Source organism: Aulonocara stuartgranti (assembly GCF_965226115.1).
Source record: "Aulonocara stuartgranti genome assembly, chromosome: 12".
In the NCBI taxonomy this organism is placed as follows: Eukaryota; Metazoa; Chordata; class Actinopteri; order Cichliformes; family Cichlidae; genus Aulonocara; species Aulonocara stuartgranti.
The window spans coordinates 1,777,521-1,798,605 of record NC_138948.1 but is presented as its reverse complement, the minus strand read 5'-3'; positions in this window follow the sequence as shown (position 1 = coordinate 1,798,605).

The window sequence follows — 21,085 nt, the reverse complement described above, 5'->3', positions numbered from 1 at the left end:
ACCAAAGACATCATAATATTAATGTGAAGAAAATTTGGTAACTGAGCTTGTTGAGTTTGTTTGTTTTGTTTTAGGCCTGTATATCCAAGACCAGTGTGAGGATTCCTTTAAATCACTTTTTATCTTGTTGCATCATTTTGCCTCTAATGAAGGGAACGTGTGAGTGAATCCAAACAGTGTTTTGATCAGAAGAAAGCATCGTGTCATTGGCTCAGTGTTTTGAGTTTTTTGGGATGTTTTGAGCTCATAATTTGGATTTTCAGATCTAGTTTGTGTTTTGCTTCTGGCTCTAATTCTTTCAGTACTTTGTTTCTTTATCTTTCTGAGTTTCCCTTTGTTTGCAGTCTGTGTCATTATTTTACGTAATATTTAAGTTGTCATCTTTTATGATAATTTTCCATCTACTCTATTATGTTCTGTTTGACTTCTGCTGTCTCATCAGTAGGGATGGGTATCGAAAACCGGTTCTTGTTGAGAACCGGTTCCCACTGTTTCAATTCCTTGGAAGTGTTTGCCATTTTTGCAAACGATTCCCTTATCGATTCCAGTCGCCCCGAATGACGTCACCACGTTGCGGAGCGTCATTTACCTGGCAGGAAACACGGCAGCTCAGACGCTAGAAAGTTTGGTTATACTTTACAAGAACGGATGACAACAGGGCAACTTGCAATACTTGCAAAGTAGATACTTCATTTAAGGGAGGAAACACTACGAATATGCAAATGTATTTGCTCACAAAACACACGATGACCTTAAATGAATGTCGTGTTTTTAATTCCGCTCCGGACTCGTGAATCTCAACCCAGCAGCAGCGGTAACGTTTGCACGTCCTCTCCCGTTAATGCGGCAGGTAAATAATCAGCTAACAGTGCATATTATGTTAGCGCGATCTGCCTTATCTGCCATTACTGTGCGTTTAGGTGACCATGATGGGAGAGACAGAGTCTGGCTGGCGCTCGCTGGCAGTTCTCGCTGCAGTCTACCGGTAGCGTCTCCTTTCAAGCCAGGATAGACTAATGTTACCGAGCAGTGACTAAGTTTGTGGTCAAAGGCTTGCACCCATTTGCCGCAGCAGATGCCCCCGATTTTCGGTAAGTGAATGTGTTTAATTGTAGGCAGGGACATTACTGGATATTCTTGTGTAATTGTTACTGAATAATTTATGTTATACTTTGTTATTGCTACAGAAGAATATTTATTTTATTATTTTACATTTACAATTTTTTTCCCCGGGGTCCCTGTGACACCACATTGAAGAGCCGTAGGCTGGATCTCTTAAGATCTCACTGCTGGGTTTGTAAGGCCATGTTACTCCTAAATTTCTATCTTGTTCAAAGATAGAAATAGATTGTTTTCTGACCACGTCATGATCCACCTAATCCCCGCGTACAGACAGAGGCTGAAGCTCTCCAAACCTGTCGTGAGGACTAAAAAACTGTGGAGCAACGAGGCTGTGGAGGAGCTTCGCACGTGTTTGGAGTCTACAGACTGGGACACAATGAAGGCTGCTTCTAACAGCTTGGACGAGTTTACGGACACTGTCACCTCCTATATCCACTTCTGTGAGGACAGCATTGTGCCATCACGCACCAGGGTGAGTTATAACAATGACAAACCCTGGTTTACTCCTAAACTCAAAAAGCTGTGGCTGGAAAAGAGAAAGGCGTTCAGAAGCGGAGACAGGGACTGCTACAGAGAGGCCAAGTACAGGTTCACTAAGGAAGTGGTCATTGCTAAACATCAGCACTCTGAGAAGATGCAGCAGCAGATCTCAGAGAACGACTCGGCCTCTGTGTGGAAAGGTTTTAGGAATATCACAAACTACAAGCCTAAAACCCCCCACTCCACTGATGACTTGCTCTTGGCCAACACCCTTAACAACTTCTACTGCCGTTTTGACGAGCCATCAGGCAGCCTTCACACCTCCAACGGCCCCAACAATGGAGACACTTTGGACACTCATTCCCCCACCTCTCCCCCCTCCATAGAGCCATCACCACCTTCAAACTGTTCACCTGCAACACCCCCCTCCTCACCCCACACAAAAGAGGATTTCACACCACCTCCTCCCACCACAACTCTTCATATTCATGAAGCAGATGTGAGGAAGCAGTTTAAGAATCTGAATGCTCGAAAAGCTCCCGGCCCAGACGGTGTGTCTCCTGCCACCCTCAGACACTGTGCAAACGAGCTGGCCCCAGTGTTTTCTGGCATCTTCAACTCCTCACTGCAGGCATGTCATGTGCCTGCCTGCTTCAAGTCCTCTACCATAATCCCTGTCCCCAAGAAACCTAGGATCACTGGACTAAATGACTACAGACCCGTGGCTCTGACATCTGTGGTCATGAAGTCATTTGAGCGCCTAGTTCTCTCCCATCTCAAGACCCTCACGGCCCCCCTCCTGGACCCCCTGCAGTTTGCATATAGAGCCAACAGGTCTGTAGACGACGCCATCAACATGGCCCTACACTTCATCCTGCAGCATCTGGACTCCCCAGGAACCTACGCCAGGATCCTGTTTGTGGACTTCAGCTCTGCCTTCAACACCATCCTTCCAGACCATCTCCGAGGCAAGCTTTCCCAGATGAATGTGCCTGATCCCATCTGCCGGTGGATCACTGACTTCCTGACGGACAGGAAGCAGCACGTGAGGCTGGGAAAGAATGTCTCGGACTCCCGGACCATCAGCACCGGCTCCCCTCAGGGCTGTGTTCTTTCTCCTCTGCTCTTCTCCCTGTACACCAACTGCTGCACCTCCACCCACCAGTCTGTCAAGCTAATCAAGTTCGCAGATGACACCACCGTTATTGGACTCATCTTGGACGGGGACGAGTCTGCCTACAGGAAGGAGGTTGAACGTCTGGTGTCCTGGTGCAGCCACAACAACCTGGTGCTGAATGCCCAGAAGACAGTGGAGATTATTGTGGACTTCAGGAAGCACACAGCCCCACTCCCCCCATCATCCTGACTGACACCCCCATCACCTCTGTGGACTCATTCCGCTTCCTGGGTAGCACCATCACCCAGGACCTGAAGTGGGAGCCCACCATCACCTCCGTCATCAAGAAAGCCCAGCAGAGGATGTACTTCCTGAGGCAGCTGAAGAAATTCAACCTGCCAACACGGACGATGATGCAATTCTACACTGCAATCATCGAGTCCATCCTCACCTCCTCCATCACCGTGTGGTACGCTGGAGCCACTATCAGGGACAAACAGAGACTGCAGCGTGTTGTGCGCTCTGCTGAGAAGGTGATTGGCTGCAGACTCCCATCTCTGCAGGACCTGTACACCTCCAGGACACTGCGGCGTGCAGCCCGGATCTCAGCTGACCCTTCTCACCCTGGACACAGTCTGTTTGACCTGCTCCCCTCAGGCAGGAGGCTCCGGTCCATTCGCACCAGAACCTCTCGCCATAAGAACAGTTTCTTCCCCTCTGCTGTTGGACACATGAACAATAACCATATGACTGTCCCCGCCACTAACACATGACCCTACGCTGTGTCACTGCATCATTCCATGTTTGGCACTGATCACCACCTGCACTCATGTATATATCATGTATATATCTTCTACGTAGCACTTTTAATTCTTATTCTTACTTTTATTTTTTCATGTCTATTTAAGCGCAACTTATGACAGTATGTTTGCACTGAAGCACCGCAGCAATTTCCTGATGTTGTAAACCTGCTCAACATTTGGCAATAAACCCCTTTCTGATTCTGATTCTGATTCTGATTCTGAAGAGAAGATATAAAACAAAGTTCTAAGCTAATCGACCTTAGTGTTCTCCTTTTTTAAAAAGAATCGATAAGAGAATCGATAAAGAATCGAATCGTTAAACAGAATCGAAAATGGAATCGGAATCGTGAAAATCTTATCAATACCCATCCCTACTCATCAGTTAGATTCTGTTCAGGCGTGTCCACTCTGGCCTAGTCTCCTCCTTTGTGTCTCCCTCTGTCAGCACAATGAACGCTGTGATTCTGACTTTAATCTGTTGAGTAGCGATGGACAAATAAAGCTCTCTGAAAGATCTGAAGCTTATATCAAAAAAAGGCTTCATTACTCGAAGCTTTTCAACACAGTTCTGTCTGGTGACATCTGGTGGCCAAAAATATGAAGAACCTGAATCTACAACTTGAAATAAACTGCTTCATTGTGGTTGCCCGGCCTACAGACCTCAGCTGACAGCTTCTGTTTAACATCATGTGACAGTTCTGTGTGATATCACAATAATGTTGTGGTGCTTTGAATGTGTATTTTTGGGGGGTGAACAAATATTGTTATGTAATAAACAAACCTTCCTTGTTCGTGTGGTCTCCCTTTGCTTCTGGCTTCTTGACATTTGTAAACATAAAAGAGAAAAAAACATTATATATAATAATATACAGTACAATCTTATCATAGGCTGGGAGTAATGCTTCTGCTGTGAGGTTCCTTCAATGTTCCTTCATAATCTACATTTATGTGTTAGTGTTACACATAAACTGTACACAGATCGCACTGTTTTTGGTTACTGTCATGGTTAGTGCTGTGTGGCCGGCAGGATATAGGACCCAAATGCAAGACACTCAGACCGGGACTCAAGATGAACACAGCTGGGAGTAATCAAACATGACGAGATCAGGTTGAAGCAAAACTAGGAACACTGTTGGGAGACAGGGGACCGTAAAGTAAAACGGGAAGACTAACACAGAGACGCGGACTTGACATTAAATTTAGGTAACACGGAGACGGGAGTGACATATGACCAGTGTTGGGCAAGTTACTTTGAAAAAGTAATTAATTATAGTTACTAGTTATTTCTTCAAAAAAGTAACTGAGTTAGTAACTGAGTTACAAGATTCTAAAAGTAACAGGAGTAAAAAAATAAATCTACACTTTAGGACTCGGGGTAAAGGATCAATAACAATTTAAAATTTACAGTCTGATGATTTAAAGTCTCACACACAACCCGTGGAAAGGGGAGGGGCCAGCTGCTTCCAAATAGAGCACATTTCATTCATAATGATGTAAATCCAAGTCCATCATGTATTCATGATTTGAATCCTGGGTTATGCTAAATCTCAGAAATACACCCTAGACAAAACGAATCTGTGAACTACGGTGTTGGTCTGTTAGGTTATGTTGTGGTGATCCTCGGGTTGGGGGATTTGTGTTCATACTCGAGTGCAAAATTAAAACCAAGATGGACAAGAAAAATTCAAAGCCGTCAGGTGGTCAGTTTAAAAAAAAAGAGAAAAGAGGAGGAGTGTAGCGACTTCCACAGTCGCTAGAGGCCGGGGATTGAGCCCGCCTATTTGCCTGACGCGCTGTCAACTTTACGCAATAATGTGAGAGGTGGAATTGCTTGCTTGTTTATTATAGTGCTTGAAAAGTTGACAGAGCAATGTGATTGGCTCGCGATTCAAACTCTTAAAACATCACATCTCTAATGTAACAAGGGGAAACTCGTTGTGCTGCGGTCAACAAAAACTATGGCTACCCAGCCCTCCTCTCTGTCAAAACCAAACCAGTGAAAAACAGACTGACTCTTAGGCTGTATCCCAAATCAGGGTCTGCAGCCTCAACGATCCTCAAGGGCCGCGTACTCAAAGACCGCTAAGGCCGGAAGTGCGAGGCTTGTGAAATGGGACGGTCTAGCCTCCGTTGCGCTGCCCAGGTTGCCTAGCAACCATGATACTAACAGCTGGAAACGTGTCATGCAGCTGTGTTTGACAGAAATGAAGGAGAAAATCTTTTGTTCATGTGTTTGTTTGTTTCTACATGAGCTTTGATCATTCTCTGTAAGATGAAGCTCAGCTATTGGACGGCGTATATTTTAAAGTAAAGGCTTTAAAACCAAGTTAGTACAAACGTCACTAATGTCACATGACTTTGCCGACATGTGGCCAACAGGAATGTTTTAATGTTCTTCATTATTAAACATTTGCACATAAATAAGTGACATAATATTCAGAACTTACTTAAAGTTCACTCTTCGGGCGCCCCTCATCCGCCGTTTTTTTTCGGCAAAATTATCCACACCCACCGCCGTGCTATGCATTCTGGGATATGTTGGGCCACGAAGTCTACACCGCCACATCCTTAAAATTCAGGGAAATGAAGGACGCATTTGAGGGCCGCATTTCGAGCAGCCTTCGAATTGGGACAGCCTTCGTCGCGTCGCTGTGACGTAATCGGCCTTAAAATGCGGCCTTTAAGGCTGCAGACCCTGGATTGGGATACAGCCTATATGTCACCGCTAGCACCCATGTGACTCCCGTTACACATCACCATGGCAACCAAACAAATGAAAACCCAGTGATCATTAAAATTCAATACATTTAATTATGGCTCCTACAAGGAGAAACGAGCAAAAGATGCAGGTAAGCAGATGTGTCATTGGATAATGGCAGGTCATCCTGAAACATTCAGAATACTTTATTAATTCCTAAGGAAATAATGTGGGTTACAGTTGCTCCAAGAAGAAATGGTAAAAAAAAGTAACAGTAACAGACTAAACTGCAAACAATACATTATGTTACAGAGATTTGAATATTAATTAGTCATTGTCAGTTGTTGATTTGTCCTGTTCTCATTGTATGAAGAATTATGATGGCTGTTTAGTAGCCGTTTGCATACTCTCTCTCTCTTCATATGTGTGTGTGTGTGTGTGTGTGTGTGTGTGTGTGTGTGTGTGTGTGCGGGAGGAGGGGGGGGGGAGGGAGTGTTCGCCCAGGGCGTCAAACAGGCTAGGACTGCCACTGCTGTCCACTATAAAGGAGAACATCACAGCCTGATACCTGCAGGTCTGACAGCAGCAGGTGTGTCACTCCTGTTTCTACCTGGAGACAGAAGTCGCCTCATTGTTCTGACACACAACACAAAACTATCCACAACACTACACACTAACTACACAAGACAACACATTAACTACACACTCCAAACACGCTAAACGTCACAAATCTCTCACATCTCAAAACTCGCTCTCTCTCTTTTTCTGCTGTCTTTGAGCGATCGTGGCTCAAGAGTTGGCAGTTCATCTTGTAATCAGAAAGTTGCTGGTTCGAGCCCCGGCTCCGACAGTCTTTGTCGTTGTGTCCAAGACACTTCACCTATAATATAATAAATTTACCCTACCGCCTACTGGTGTTGGCCAGAGGGGCCGATGGCGTGATATGGCAGCCTCGCTTCTGTCAGTCTGTCCCAGGGCAGCTGTGGCTACAACCGTAGCTGCTTCCACCAGTGTGTGAATGTGAGAGTGAATGAATAGTGGCATTGTAAAGCCTAGAAAAGTGCTATATAAATGCAATCCATTATTATTATTTCTCTCTCTCTCTCTCGCCGTCACTCCTAAAACTTCCCGTTTTTTCTTTTGTTTTTGTCTCTCATAAGCAGGTCTCGCTGCGCTGTCCTTAGATAGTAAACGTGACGAAACTATTGAGGAACAAACGCCGCGTACATCTTTTTTTATCATGACTCTGGTTTTACTGGCCTATCAACACAGTTTATAAACTGGTATATGTCACCTTGTTGCTTTGTCTTTAAGTGGTCGTGTGATTGGCTTACCACGGCTGCTTTATTCTTCCTCAGTCAAACAGCAGCACTCATGTGATTGTTTTGCCCCCTGAGCACCAGGGGCCCGTTCTTCGTACCTCGCTAAGTAGGTTAGCTGGATTAGATTGTTGACGATTTCGCGTGATCTTGGATCGTTCGGTTCTCCGAAGCTCATCCGGGACTTGCTGTCATAGCAACAGAGCCGTAAGCGTAAGCAGGTTTACTTTATGTAAACAGGATTAGATCGCGGCCACGCAGGTATGTCTGCTTCATTTATACGAAAGCAACAGCGATATTCCACCACTGTTTCACCATAAATAAATATTATCAATGTAACTAAAGATAATGCAGCACTTGATCCTTTTATTGATGTCACACAGATACATACAGGTCATTTCCTAAAAAAGGGAAATGTACTATTAACATTCTATTACATGTATGTGATTATTACAGATGTAATTCATATTTCAGAGTAGTAATTGTAAATTACTTCGTGTAATCAAGATGGGAGACCACGGCTATAAAAGCGAAGGTGGATTTGGGAAGTCTGTCGCAGCCATGTCCTGTCCGTTTACGCGAGCAGCCCATTGCAGAAGGTGCAAGATTGATAAGGAGAGTTTTCAGAATCCAGCGTATATTGCGGGACAGACAGGATCCTTTAGCTCAGCGCGACAGTGTGCTCATAGAGAGATATCGATTTTCCCGTGAGGGTATTATTTACTTAACCAACTTGTTGACGAGGGGGTGCAGGACCACCACCTGTCTTTTTTTTGCTCTGCCCTTTTCTTGGTTGCTGTTATAAACAAACAGATTATTCCAGGGTCTCTTTCCAAGAGACTAAAAGCAACATAAGTGATAAATATTACCATTCTGTAGAATATTCTTATATTTCACTTTTACTTGTTCCCATGTTCTAGTGGGTCCTGTTGTGGCTCTAATGTGAAAGAGGATATAATGTAACATAATATAATATAATGTAATATAATATTGGATAATAAGATAAGATAAGATAAGATAGAACTTTATTAATCCCTCGGGTGGGTTCCTCTGGGAAATTCGACTTCCAAAAAGCACAGCAACGACCGAAGTTACAGTTACAGAATTGTTATATATATATATATATATATATATATATATATATATATATATATATATATATATATATATATATATATATATACACACACACACACACACACACACACACACACACACACACACATATATATAAATACAGAGACAAATATAAATAAAATATACAAAGGGGATAAATAGAATAAATAGGAATAAAAAATAATATATAGTGTAATATAATACATCTACCCTACCGTCTACTGCTGATGGCCAGAGGGGCCGATGGCGCGATATGGCAGCCTGGCTTCTGTCAGTCTGCCCCAGGGCAGCTGTGGCTACAACCGTAGCTGCCTCCACCAGTGTGTGAATGTGAGAGTGACTGAATAGTGGCATTGTAAAGCGCTTTGGGTGCCTTGAAAAGCGCTATATAAATCCACTCCATTATTATTATTATTATTAAATTACTTACGAGTTTAATTTGTCAGCAACTTTCTGCCAGCCCTCTCTCCTTGCTTTTGCAGCCTTTGCAGTGTTCCCTTGCGTTCTGATTAAACTGTGAAACTCCTGAAATCCCTCAATCAAGAGTTCTTGCTCTGCTGCCGAAAAATACCGAGCGCGCTCCTTCGACATTTTCACCGACCAATCAGAGGGTTGCCGATCAATGTTTCTACTATCGATGCGTATCCCCTGTTAAGCCACCCAGTGATCTCACATTACTTCATCCAGCTGTACTAATCGTCAACAGCAGGTGTGTTCGGAGAACCGGATTAGCGAGCTCACGGTTAGCGCGATGGTTTGGTCTTGGATGTAGTAAGCGACGTACGAAGAACGGGCCCCAGGGCCCTATTTCAGGAAGCCGGTTTAGTGCAAACTCTGAGTAAGTATACCCTGAGTTAACGAAAACTCTGGGTTTTCGGTTTCACAAAGCGAGTTCAGCTGCAGCCTGAGTGAGTCACTATGACGACACACTCCGTGAAGCTAACCTGCCCCCTAGCAGGTTTACTTCAACTAACCCTGACCTTCTCCGCCTCTTTGTCAGAAACCTGACTGTAGGAAGTGTCAGACATGGCGTGCCTCTTCCTTGAAGAGCCAGTAGATGTTGAAGCCCAAATTCTCCGCAGAGCTCTCCGCCGGGAGAGAGTGATCAGAGCGCGTTTGGATATTTTATCATTTCCTGATGATTTTCTGTGCGAACGTTACCGTTTTTCAGCACAATCTATAATTCATTTGAATAACATCCTCAGGCCTAATATTGCTCATGTGACACATCGCGGACATCCTCTCAGTTCTGTACATATTATTTGTATTGCACTTCGGTTTTTTGCAAACGGGAGCTTTCTGTATAATATTGGTGACGCTGAGCACGTTTCCAAGGCTACCGTCTGTCGGGCAGTCAGGAATGTTACAGTTGCACTGAAACGTCTCCTGTACTCGTCTGTGGTGTTCCCCGGTCATAGACCCACAAGATTTATCAAAGAGGGATGCCACAAAATTGCAGGTATCAGGATGAACGAAACTTAATTCATGATGTGGTGATACTTGGACTACTACTTTAATTTTACATTTATTCTCACGGTTCCCAGGCGTGATTGGCTGTATAGATGGCACTCACATTCCAATCATTGCTCCTTCAGTAAATGAAGGAGACTATGTGAACAGGAAGTCGTTCCACAGCATTAATGTGCAGGTACATAGTTCCCTGTAGCATTTCAAACTAACAAATTATTTCATTATAGTAATGGATGCTAATTTGTGTTCTCTGCACTGTGAAGATCATATGTGATGCTGCCAACATTATCACAAATGTGGAAGCCAACTGCTCAGCCTCTGTGAGTGGTGGTGGTGGAGGACCCCCACCTGTTTTTCGGGCCTCCGCTTTTTTTCTGTTGGCTATAACGGGCCACATTTGAGCATACAGAGTAAGCAAATATGTACTTGTAATGTGCTCAGATAATTTCAATAAGTGCTTACAGAGGGGAAGTTAATGTAGCCTCTAACTGCAATTGATTTACATGGGACAAACAGACCAAGCACTATGGCTCATAATACAATTACACCTTACCTGTTTGGACTATATTTTTATATTTCATTTTTACTTGCTGCCAGGAACGTTTGGGGCCTGTTGGGTTGCACCTGCGCTCACATCACATCACAAAATAAAATGTGTAAAATAAAAAATGAAATATAATAAAATAACGTGTTAAATGGGTGGAAATCCCTCGATCAATGTTTATATTAACACTCACGCATTGACTCTGTCGGCTATGTTTTGCCGTGCATGCTCCCTTTCTTTTGCAGCTGAGCCTGTGTTACTTTTTTTCCGCAAAATTTGCATGTTATCGGCATATGCTGCCATCAGAATTTCGGCCTCAAGCGCTGTGACATACATTGACCGCGCCTTCTTTCCCTCCGTCTCCATGGTGACTCGCTTAATCTGTGCTCCACTAATCAGGGCTTTATGTATCCTCGTGCGCGCGCTTAACTTGGGGTTAAAGCAACTCCGCGTTGATTGAACTAATTGTTATCAGCCTTTCTGAAACCGAATATTCCGAGTTGGACAGTTCGGGGTTACTCAACCCTGAGTGTCGTTTTTCACTCTGAGTTTTCTAAACCGGCTTCCTGAAATAGGGCCCTGGTGTTGTGCTAGACAGTGATCGTGATCACCGTCCGCGGCAGCGCAGCTGCTTAAAGCCGTAGCGTCCAGATTACTTACAGCTACTTCCTGCAGCTGATATAAGATGCTGTAAGCTGAACACAGCTTCAACCGTCTGTTTGTTGAAAAATAGTAACGGACCACATTGTCTTGTTAGTAACTGTAACAGCGTTGTAACGATAGGAATAGTAATTAGCTAGATTAGTAGTTACTGAAAAAAGTAACGGCGTTAGTAACGCTGTTACTTGTAACACTGTTATTCGCATCACTGCATAAGACACGACTGACTGGGGAGCAAGACAATAAACATGAAGACTGAACTAAACTTAAGAATTAGAATTTAAAGAGCAGAGAAGAACTTGAGCACTAGAAATTCAAAACAGAAACAAAAATATTAGAAATCATAAACCATGATGAAATCACAGATCAATAATAACAAGAACAACATCAATAATAATAATAATAATAATAATACAAAATCCAAACACTGGGTCACTTTCTGTGCTACACAAATCAGGTTTAGAAAACAAAAAAAAGAAACAAACTATGTTGTCCATGTGGGATTCAAGCTACAGTGTCAAGTGACAAACTTCACTTCAGTCATCAGTGTTTCTCTTTGACAGATTATTGTATATAAACCTGTGTGATGAGAGTGAGTGCTAACCCAATGCTTTTTTTCTTTAGTATGGGGACTCAGGATTCTGATGTTTGGAAAAAGCGAGGACAAAAAGACAACATTAGGCAACCTCATCATTGGCAGTGAGCAGTTTCAGTGTGGTACAAGAAAAAACAAACCTTCTGAAGTTGCCAGAGGAGACTGGAGAGGAAATTCTCTGACTGTTGTGAAAACTGCAGACGTCTTCAGTCTGTCGGTAGAAAGAGTGAGACATGAGCTGAAGGACTGTGTGAGTCTCTGTCCTCCTGGACCAAATGTTCTGCTGCTGGTAGTGAAACCTTCAACGTTTACTGAGAAGAACAGAAAGACACTAATGTTCATTCTGAGCTTGTTAGGCAACAATGCTTTTAATCACTCAGTTATCATCAGCACACATAAAGGAAAACCAACTTACTCTTTTACTGAGCTCCTTAGAGACTGTAGAGAAAGATGTTACTGCATGACTGCAAAGAACCACGAGTCATTGATGGAAATCATCGAGAATGTTGTACAAGAAAATTATGATGCTTGAAAATAAGAACAACCCCAGGTTTCTCTTCAGCACTGTAGCCAGGCTGACAAAAGTCAGAGCTCTGTTGAGTCACTTCATGAAAATGCACTTGGACGAAACCAAATTATAAAATAGGGAGGGGCAGAATAGATCAGAGGCTGACTGAATTTATTCTTTGTTGCCAAAAATACCCCTAAAAAATAAACTAATGCTAGGAAATTAAGTCAATTCTGTTCTAAATAAAAAGTTCCGTTTTAAATCAGTTTGGAAATAAACTTTTGTGTATCTTTGTCGACCTCTCTCTATCTGTCCCCCTTTCTCTCATGCATCTCTCTCTTCTGTCCGTCTCCATTTTACTTTCGATTTCACCTCCGATTGTGGCGCAGCAGAAATTACAACGGTGAGTTAAGTCTTAACTATATGACTTAAATAACATAAATACGTAAAAAGTGAATGAAATAAATACTTAAAGTGTTTGTGTAAGGATAAGAGGCTAACATATAACTACTTGCATTATTGCTTCGGAAAACAATTATTATTACCGGAAAAAGCCTCCATGATACTCGAGATTACTTGTTCGACAGTCGGTCGGTCGTTATTTTACTAAGATGGAAACGGAGACTGATGTTTAAACACTTTAAGTTCTGCTTTACTATTAAATAATATTATATCTGTTTTTCCGAATGTAAAATCCAGGCTCTTTATGTAACTGATGCGGAAATGTCATGCACCAGTGAGCGATAAAACACATAGTTTCTTTGTGTGTTTTTTGCGTATTTTTGTCTCGAGAGGCCTCTATACAGTGAGTGTTTATAAAAATCTCTGAAATATCTTATAATATATTTGGCAAATAAAGAGCTATGTGCGAGGTCAACATTTAGACCTATAGTTAAGACGTAATTTCGGTGAGGAGGAAACTATGTCATGGTCGTACTTGTGTGCTTGCTAGATCCTGGTTGACATGTTCACTCGGGTGTCATAACCTAAGAAAACAGGACGTAGCACACTCACTTCCACTTTTTTTTCTTATCCACCTTACCCTGTGATACATGTTTAGAATGGACTACTAGTATTACTAGGGTTATTAAAAACATTTAAAAACTCACTCTCATTTTATAAATGAGCAAAACGAAGAAGTGGATAATATTTTGAGCAGGCGTTAATAATGAACCATCCCTCCTGCTGAGAAAGGCCCATGGTTCGATATCGCTGCGTATTTATAAACCTCAGGTCATATAAATAAATGATCGAGGGTCATCCCCATGTCCTTTGTTCTATTAAAAATATGTCAGACACATTACCTGTCAGTGCAGCTGTTTTTAAAGCTGTATTAGTTTTTTTGGTTTCCGACAGAGACAGTATTGGTTCTTGTATGTGCCACACATTTGTCTTTCTAGCTTTTTAGGTAAATGTATTGCTCTACCATAAATATTACAAAAGCAGTATTCACATAATAAAACCATCATCAAGTTCAATCAATAGTAAGTTAATTAATTAATACCCAATCTTATTTCTAATCAATCCTTCTGGTGCTGCATTGTAAAAACAACAAAAGAAACAAAAAAAAAACCCTCATAACCTTAGGACATGCTAAAGACAGTCTGACTCTGTAAGGAAAATAAAGTTTTGAGCTAATTTTCACATGAAAATCTACATAATCCTCCTATTTAAAACATGTATCCATATAAATGCCCAAGTACTTATGAGCTAACCTGCTCTATTGTACATCTATTAAATACCACTAGGTCATATACCCATATGCTTTTAGGGTCAAATATAATTTTTTTTTTGTTTTATCAGTATTAAAAATCATATAAGGACTATCCACCACATGTTATATTAACATAAATGTTTAAAGAAAACATTTTCTTAAATGCAAACATTTATATATACACATTTAAGTACGGTCAAAGTCAAATAACATGAGATATAAATGCAGTCTAAACTAAGGCATAAAAAAGTTGCCTTTACTCTGTCTTCTTCAGAGGCTTGTAAGTTTTTGTACATGTTTCTGTGTATTTAAGTGTGCAAGTGAACGAGTGAGTGTGTGTCTGTAAGCCTTTAAAGGTGAATGTGGTGGCTACAGTAAAGAGTAGTGAAAATATCAGCACTCTGAAGTTTGCCCTGTGCTTTGTGCTGCTGAAAACAGACACAATAGTGTAGATGTTAATTAATGATAATTCGGTGTCCATAGTTTAATGGAGATCGACAGACGGATTGGGGCTGCAGCTGCAGTAATGCGGACGCTGCACCGGTCCGTCGTGGTGAAGAGGGAGCTGAGTGTAAAAGCGAAGCTCTCAATTTACCGGTCGATCTACGTCCCTACCCTCACCTATGGCCACGAGCTGTGGGTAGTGACCGAAAGAACGAGATCGCGGATACAAGCGGCAGAAATGAGCTTCCTCCGAAGGGTGGCTGGCCTCTCCCTTAGAGATGGGGTGAGAAGTTCGGCCATCCGGGAGGGGCTCAGAGTAGAGCCGCTGCTGCTCCACATCGAAAGGAGCCAGCTGAGGTGGTTCGGGCATCTGACAAGGATGTCCCCTGGGCGCCTCCTGGGTGAGGTGTTCCAGGCATGTCCCACCGGGAGGAGGCCCCGGGGCAGACCCAGGACACGCTGGAGAGATTATATCTCTCGGCTGGTCTGGGAACGCCTTGGTGTTCCCCCGGATAAGCTGGAGGAGGTGGCTGGGGAGAGGGAGGTCTGGGCCTCTTTGCTTAGGCTGCTGCCCTCGCGACCCGGCCTCGGATAAAGCGGATGAAGATGGATGGATGGATGGATAGTTTAATGGCCCATGTACAATTTTATTGGCTTTAAAAAGACTTTTATATTTAAAATTTTATTGCAATTTAATGAACACAATATTTGATATTAATAATAAGTTATTAATTTATTAGAATAGAAATTCTTTGGTTATAGTTCAGTTCAGTTCATTTTTTATTTCAAACATTTCAAACATGTGCCTTCACAATCATTACAAAATATCATTCCATTATTTGTTTGAAAAGGAGTAGGCTGAAGTATTTACTTATTTGTCCCTACCCCCTCAAGTTTTACCTCTCATTCATTTAATTTTTTTTTGTCTTAAATTAAACAAACAACTTAAATTAAACAAACAACAAACTGATTGTTGCTGCAGCTGTCCAGGTAGCAGGTCTCGGATGATCCTTGAGGTGAACATGCTGGATGTGGAGGTCCTCGGCTGGTGTGGTTACACGTGGTCGGCGGTTGTGAGGCCGGTTGGATGTACTGCAAAATTCTCTGAAACGCCTTTGGAGACGGCTTATGGTAGAGAAATGAACATTCATTTCGTGGGCAACAGCTCTGGTAGACATTCCTGCAGTTGGCATGCTAATTGCACTCTTCTTAAAAAGCTGCTTCATCTGCGGCATTGTGCTGTGTGATCAAACTGCAGATTTCAGAGTGGCCTTTTATTGTGGGCTGTCTAAGGCACACCTGTGCAATATTTGTGCTGTCTAATCAGCACCTTGATATGCCACACCTGGGAGGTGGGATGGATTATCTCGGCAAAGCAGAAGTGCTCAATAACACAGATTTAGACAAATTTGTGAACAATGTTTGAGAGTCATGGGTCTTTTGTGTGTGTAGAAAATGTTTCAGATCTTTGAGTTCAGCTCATAAAAATGGGAACAAAAACAAAAGTGTTGTGTTTATATTTTTGTTCAGTTTAATATGCTCTAGATCAGTGGTTCTGAAACTTTTCACAATGAGTACCACCTCATAAAATATATGGCTCTTCAAGTACCACCCTTCTGACCAACATTAAAGTATAGTAGTATAGGCCTATTTAACACCACATACAGTTTACACAAGACAATTTTATTTCCTATATGATTGTTATTTATTTTAAGGATTTTAAGTGTTTAAGCTTTTAGGCCATATCGCCCAGCCCTACAGAGAGGTCTAGTAACACATAAGCTGTGTCCCAAAACGGCAGCTGCATCCTTCGGAGGACTTTGCTGTCTACGTGGGCCGGGTCCTTCGAAGACCGAGAAGGCCGGAAGTGCAAGGCTGTGAAATGGGACGGTCTAGTCTTCAGATTTGCGTCACCGCTGTGTCAGTGGAGTTTAATAAACTCGGCCGTCTGCTTCTTGCTATCTAAAATATAACAGGACACTGGCATAAATTCTCGACCGTCTCACACTTCTGTTCAATCAGTTTTCTGTTTGACGCTTATTCAGCTGTGTGAAAATCCCGGAGGAACCCACCCAATGGATTAATAAAGTTGTATTTAATCTAATAATCTAATAACTTTGATCTCAGCCAAACTGATTTACTCACGAACAAATAAAACACAGAAAAAAGGAAAACAATTACATTTTTAAGTTATCCGAGTGACATATATATCATGTTTAACCTGAGTAGCGAAAGAGCGAGGGTCTGAAAACGATGAAGCCGGGAGTCCGCTGCTCTCGCCGGCTTGAGTGACCATTGAACCCCCCGGCTTGCTATCGAGCGGGTGGCTAACAGACGTCTCCGAAAACGTCGAAGCACTTTTGCAAATGTGCGATATCTTGATAAACCGAGCAGATATTTGATGTTTACACGGCTACTTTCTCGCCTGAAAATATGTTAAAAGTTTATTTTGTGACCCAGAAAGATTAATAAGAGTAATTTTAAAACTTAGTAGCGGCCGCCGTTGTTGGCAGCTGAAATTTGGCTGGGCCGCGCTATGAATTCTGGGATATGGTGGGCCACGAAGGACACACCCGACCCATCCTTCAAATTCGGGGAAATGAAGGACGCATTTGTCGGCCGCATTTGAAGGAGTCAACAAATTGGGACAGCCTTCGTCGCCTTGCTGTGACGTAATCGGCCTTCAAATGCGGCCTCCGGAGGATGCAGCCAACGTTTTGGGAAACAGCTCCCGTGAGTGAGAAAGGTGACTGGAAAGGAAAAACTCAATGCATCATGGGAATCCCCCGGCAGCCTACGTAGGGAGGATTCAGGGTCACCTGGTCCAGCCCTAACTATATGCTTTAGCAAAAAGGAAAGTTTGAAGCCTAATCTTGAAAGTAGAGATAGTGTCTGTCTCCTGAATCCAAACTGGAAGCTGGTTCCACAGAAGAGGGGCCTGAAAACTGAAGGCTCTGCCTCCCATTCTACTTTTAAATACTCTAGGAACAACAAGTAGGCTTGCAGTGTGAGATAATATATAATTATATGACGCTTTAGTTAATATAAAGCATAGCGTTGAGGCGCTTCAAATAATTTCTTAACACTTTATTTTGACTTTAACAAATATTTCATGGGAAATAAATCAACTAATTATTTGATATTTTCATTATTATTTGTCTGCTCATTACTTCAAACGTGACAGACAGACTGTAAGAAGATGGTTTTGATAAAGATTTCCTTTGTGGAGAGCAGCAGATAGAAGAGGCAGAGATTTGTCTCCAGTATATGCCCAGAATATGTTTTATTATTGAATGTGAACCTAATGTAAATATTCTCTGTAAACACCAGAAGTGCGAGGCTTGTGAAATGGGACGGTCTAGCCTCCGTTGCGCTGCCCAGGTTGCCTAGCAACCATGATACTAACAGCTGGAAACGTGTCATACAGCTTTGTTTGACAGAAATGAAGGAGAAAATCTTTTGTTCATGTGTTTGTTTGTTTCTACATGAGCTTTAATCATTCTCTGTAAGATGAAGCTCAGCTATTGGACGGCGTATATTTTAAAGTAAAGGCTTTAAAACCAAGTTAGTACAAACGTCACTAATGTCACATAACTTTGCCGACATGTGGCCAACAGGAATGTTTAATGTTCTTCGTTATTAAACATTTGCACATAAATAAGTGACATAATATTCAGTACTTAAAGTTTACTCTTCGGGCGCCCCTCATCCGCCGTTTTTTTTCCGGCAAAATTATCCACACCCACCGCCGCGCTATGCATTCTGGGATATGTTGGGCCACGAAGTCTACACCGCCACATCCTTAAAATTCAGGGAAATGAAGGACACATTTGAGGGCCGCATTTCGAGCAGCCTTCGAATTGGGACAGTTCGGCGCGCTGCTGTGACGTAATCGGCCTTAAAATGCGGCCTTTAAGGCTGCAGACCCTGAATTGGGATACAGCCTATATGTCAGGTTGGGTATCAGACGCCACCTCTCTGGGGACATCTCAGGTCCTCCAAGGTTTGGAGGCCTATCTCCCCCCACCACTTCCCCTGCCAGTGGCGGACCCCCTCAGACATCGGTGCGTTGGTGGTTCTTTGTGTCCGGGGATGGGCGTCCAGGTACACACCGGCTCACTCCTTGGCGGCCGCTTATCGGGGCCTGGAGCCTGGGGCTCGCTCGGGCCACTTCAGAGGTGGGGTGCCCCCGGCCTCTCGGCCTGGGGCTCGGTCACTCAGGCGCAGCTGGCTGCCGGCGGAGCTCACGGGCGCGTCACTGCAACTCCCCCTGGCTTCTGCTCCACGGCTGCTGAGTGAACCCTCATCTGGGACTCTCCTCAGCTCTTTCTGGGACAGTGGCGCGGCTGCCCCTCTGTTAGTCTTCCTTGGTCTCTTGTGTTCTGGGGGCCTCTGGATGTCTGGAGTTTTGATCTCCTCCATACCTGCTTCATGCCCTGGAGGACGGGGCTGTGCCCCCCCCCCCACACCCTCTAGCAGATCATTACATGAAGGAACCTTTTAAAAAAACAAGCGCGTCCATGCTCACAGGTGTACACACGGGTGCTCACACCCACAAACTACACCCTTTTTGGCTCCTACCTCAAAGCACACTGTGTTCTGTTGATCTTATGTGCTGCACAATAATGTTTAACATTTAGTATTTACTGTCATATTCCCATATATCATTGTGATGTTGTTTATTCTATTACTCTTGTTCTCTTCTGCTTGCTTTCTTTTTTCTTTCTCAACAGGTGATCCAGGTGATCGATATATGTATTTTTTTTGTCTCCTTATTTTGTTTGGTTTTTGTTTTTTGCCCGTTATCCCCATCCCGCTTCCCCGCTGTTTTTCTTTCTCCTCTTTCTTTTCCCCAGTCATGTCTGTCCCGTGTTAAGCAAGTGAAAATAAAATAAAATAAACAATAAAAGGTGAATCAAATAGACCATTACGGCAAGGCTGGGATGGTCAATTTGGTAAAGTAAATCAGTTGGGCATCTTTCCTTCCCTTTAGACAATAATTCTGATTCTGATAATTCAGGCAAAAAAAAAAAGAGATGTTGCGCAAATGGAAGAAAGCAGTCTTACATATTTGTTTAATATGTGCGTTGAAGGACATGTCCTGGTCAAAAATGACTCCAAGGTTCCTCACAGCGTTACTGGAGGCCAAGGTAATGCCATCCAGAGTAAGAATCTGCTTAGATACCATATTTCTAAGATTTTCAGGGCCGAGTACAATAACCTCAGTTTGATCTGGATTAAGAAGCAGAAAGTTAGCGGCCATCCAGGTCTTTATGTCTTTAAGACATTCCTGCAGTTTAACTCATTGGTGTGTGTTATCTGGCTTCATGGACAGATAGAGCTGGGTGTCATCTGCATAGCAGTGTAAATGTATGCTATGTCTTCTAATGATGCTGCCTAAGGGAAGCATGTATAATGTAAACAGATTGTGTAGACTCTATAGGACAGTTTAATATCCTTTGGCTCTCATCAGCATGACTGTTCACTGTACATTTTATACATATACAGTGGTATGCAAAAGTTTGGACACCCCTGATAATTATCATGTTTTTCCTTCATAAATCATTGGTTGTTTGGATCAGCAATTGCATTTAAATATATCATATAGCAGGTGAACACAATGATATTTGAGAATTGAAATGAAGTTCATAGGATTTACAGAAAGTGTGCAATAGTTAGTTAAACTAAATTAGGCATACCATTGTCCATATTTCCTACACATATCTCTGTACACGGTTACATATACATACGTTTTTGTACATTGTTACCTGTATATACAAACTTTGTGTCTTCCTTTTATATTTTATATTCCCCTTGCTATAAGAGCTGTGTAACACCCAAATTTCTCATCTGTTGGATAATAAAGTAGTAAAATAAGATAAAAAAATTCTTGCCTTTGGCTTCACCTGGACAACAGTGGAGCCAAGATAGGTTTCCCCGGCAGAATCTGTTTCCCCTCTGTCGGGAGCACACGCTGGGCTGTCCAAATCACGGACAAACAGTATCCCATGTCTCACCATGTCCCTAGCTTTCTTCTCTTTTACACCAACTTTGCATATCTTCCTTCACTACGCCCATGAGTCTTCCCTGAGGTCTTCCTCTTTTCTATCTCCTGGTAGCTGCATCTTTAGCATCCTTTGTCCAGTATATCCACCCTCCCTCCTCTGTACATGTCCAAACCATCTTGGCGTTCCCTCTTTAATTCTGTCTCCAAGGCACTCAGACTAAGCTGTTCCTCTGATGTAGTCATTTCTAGCCCTAACATCTCCATCTTTTTGTCTTCCTGCTTCCAGCCAGGATCTCCAAAATATAAATCATAGCAGATCAGTCAAGTTGTGTCTGAATTTGGAACATATAATTTTCACTGATCTCAGCAGTATTAGTTGTAGTGGTGTATTGGCCTTAAACACAGGTGATCCAGTCAAACACTAGAAATGGAAATCCCCCTTCCACATGCTATTTGGTCAGTTGTGTTTATTATAAACCAGTCTCAAA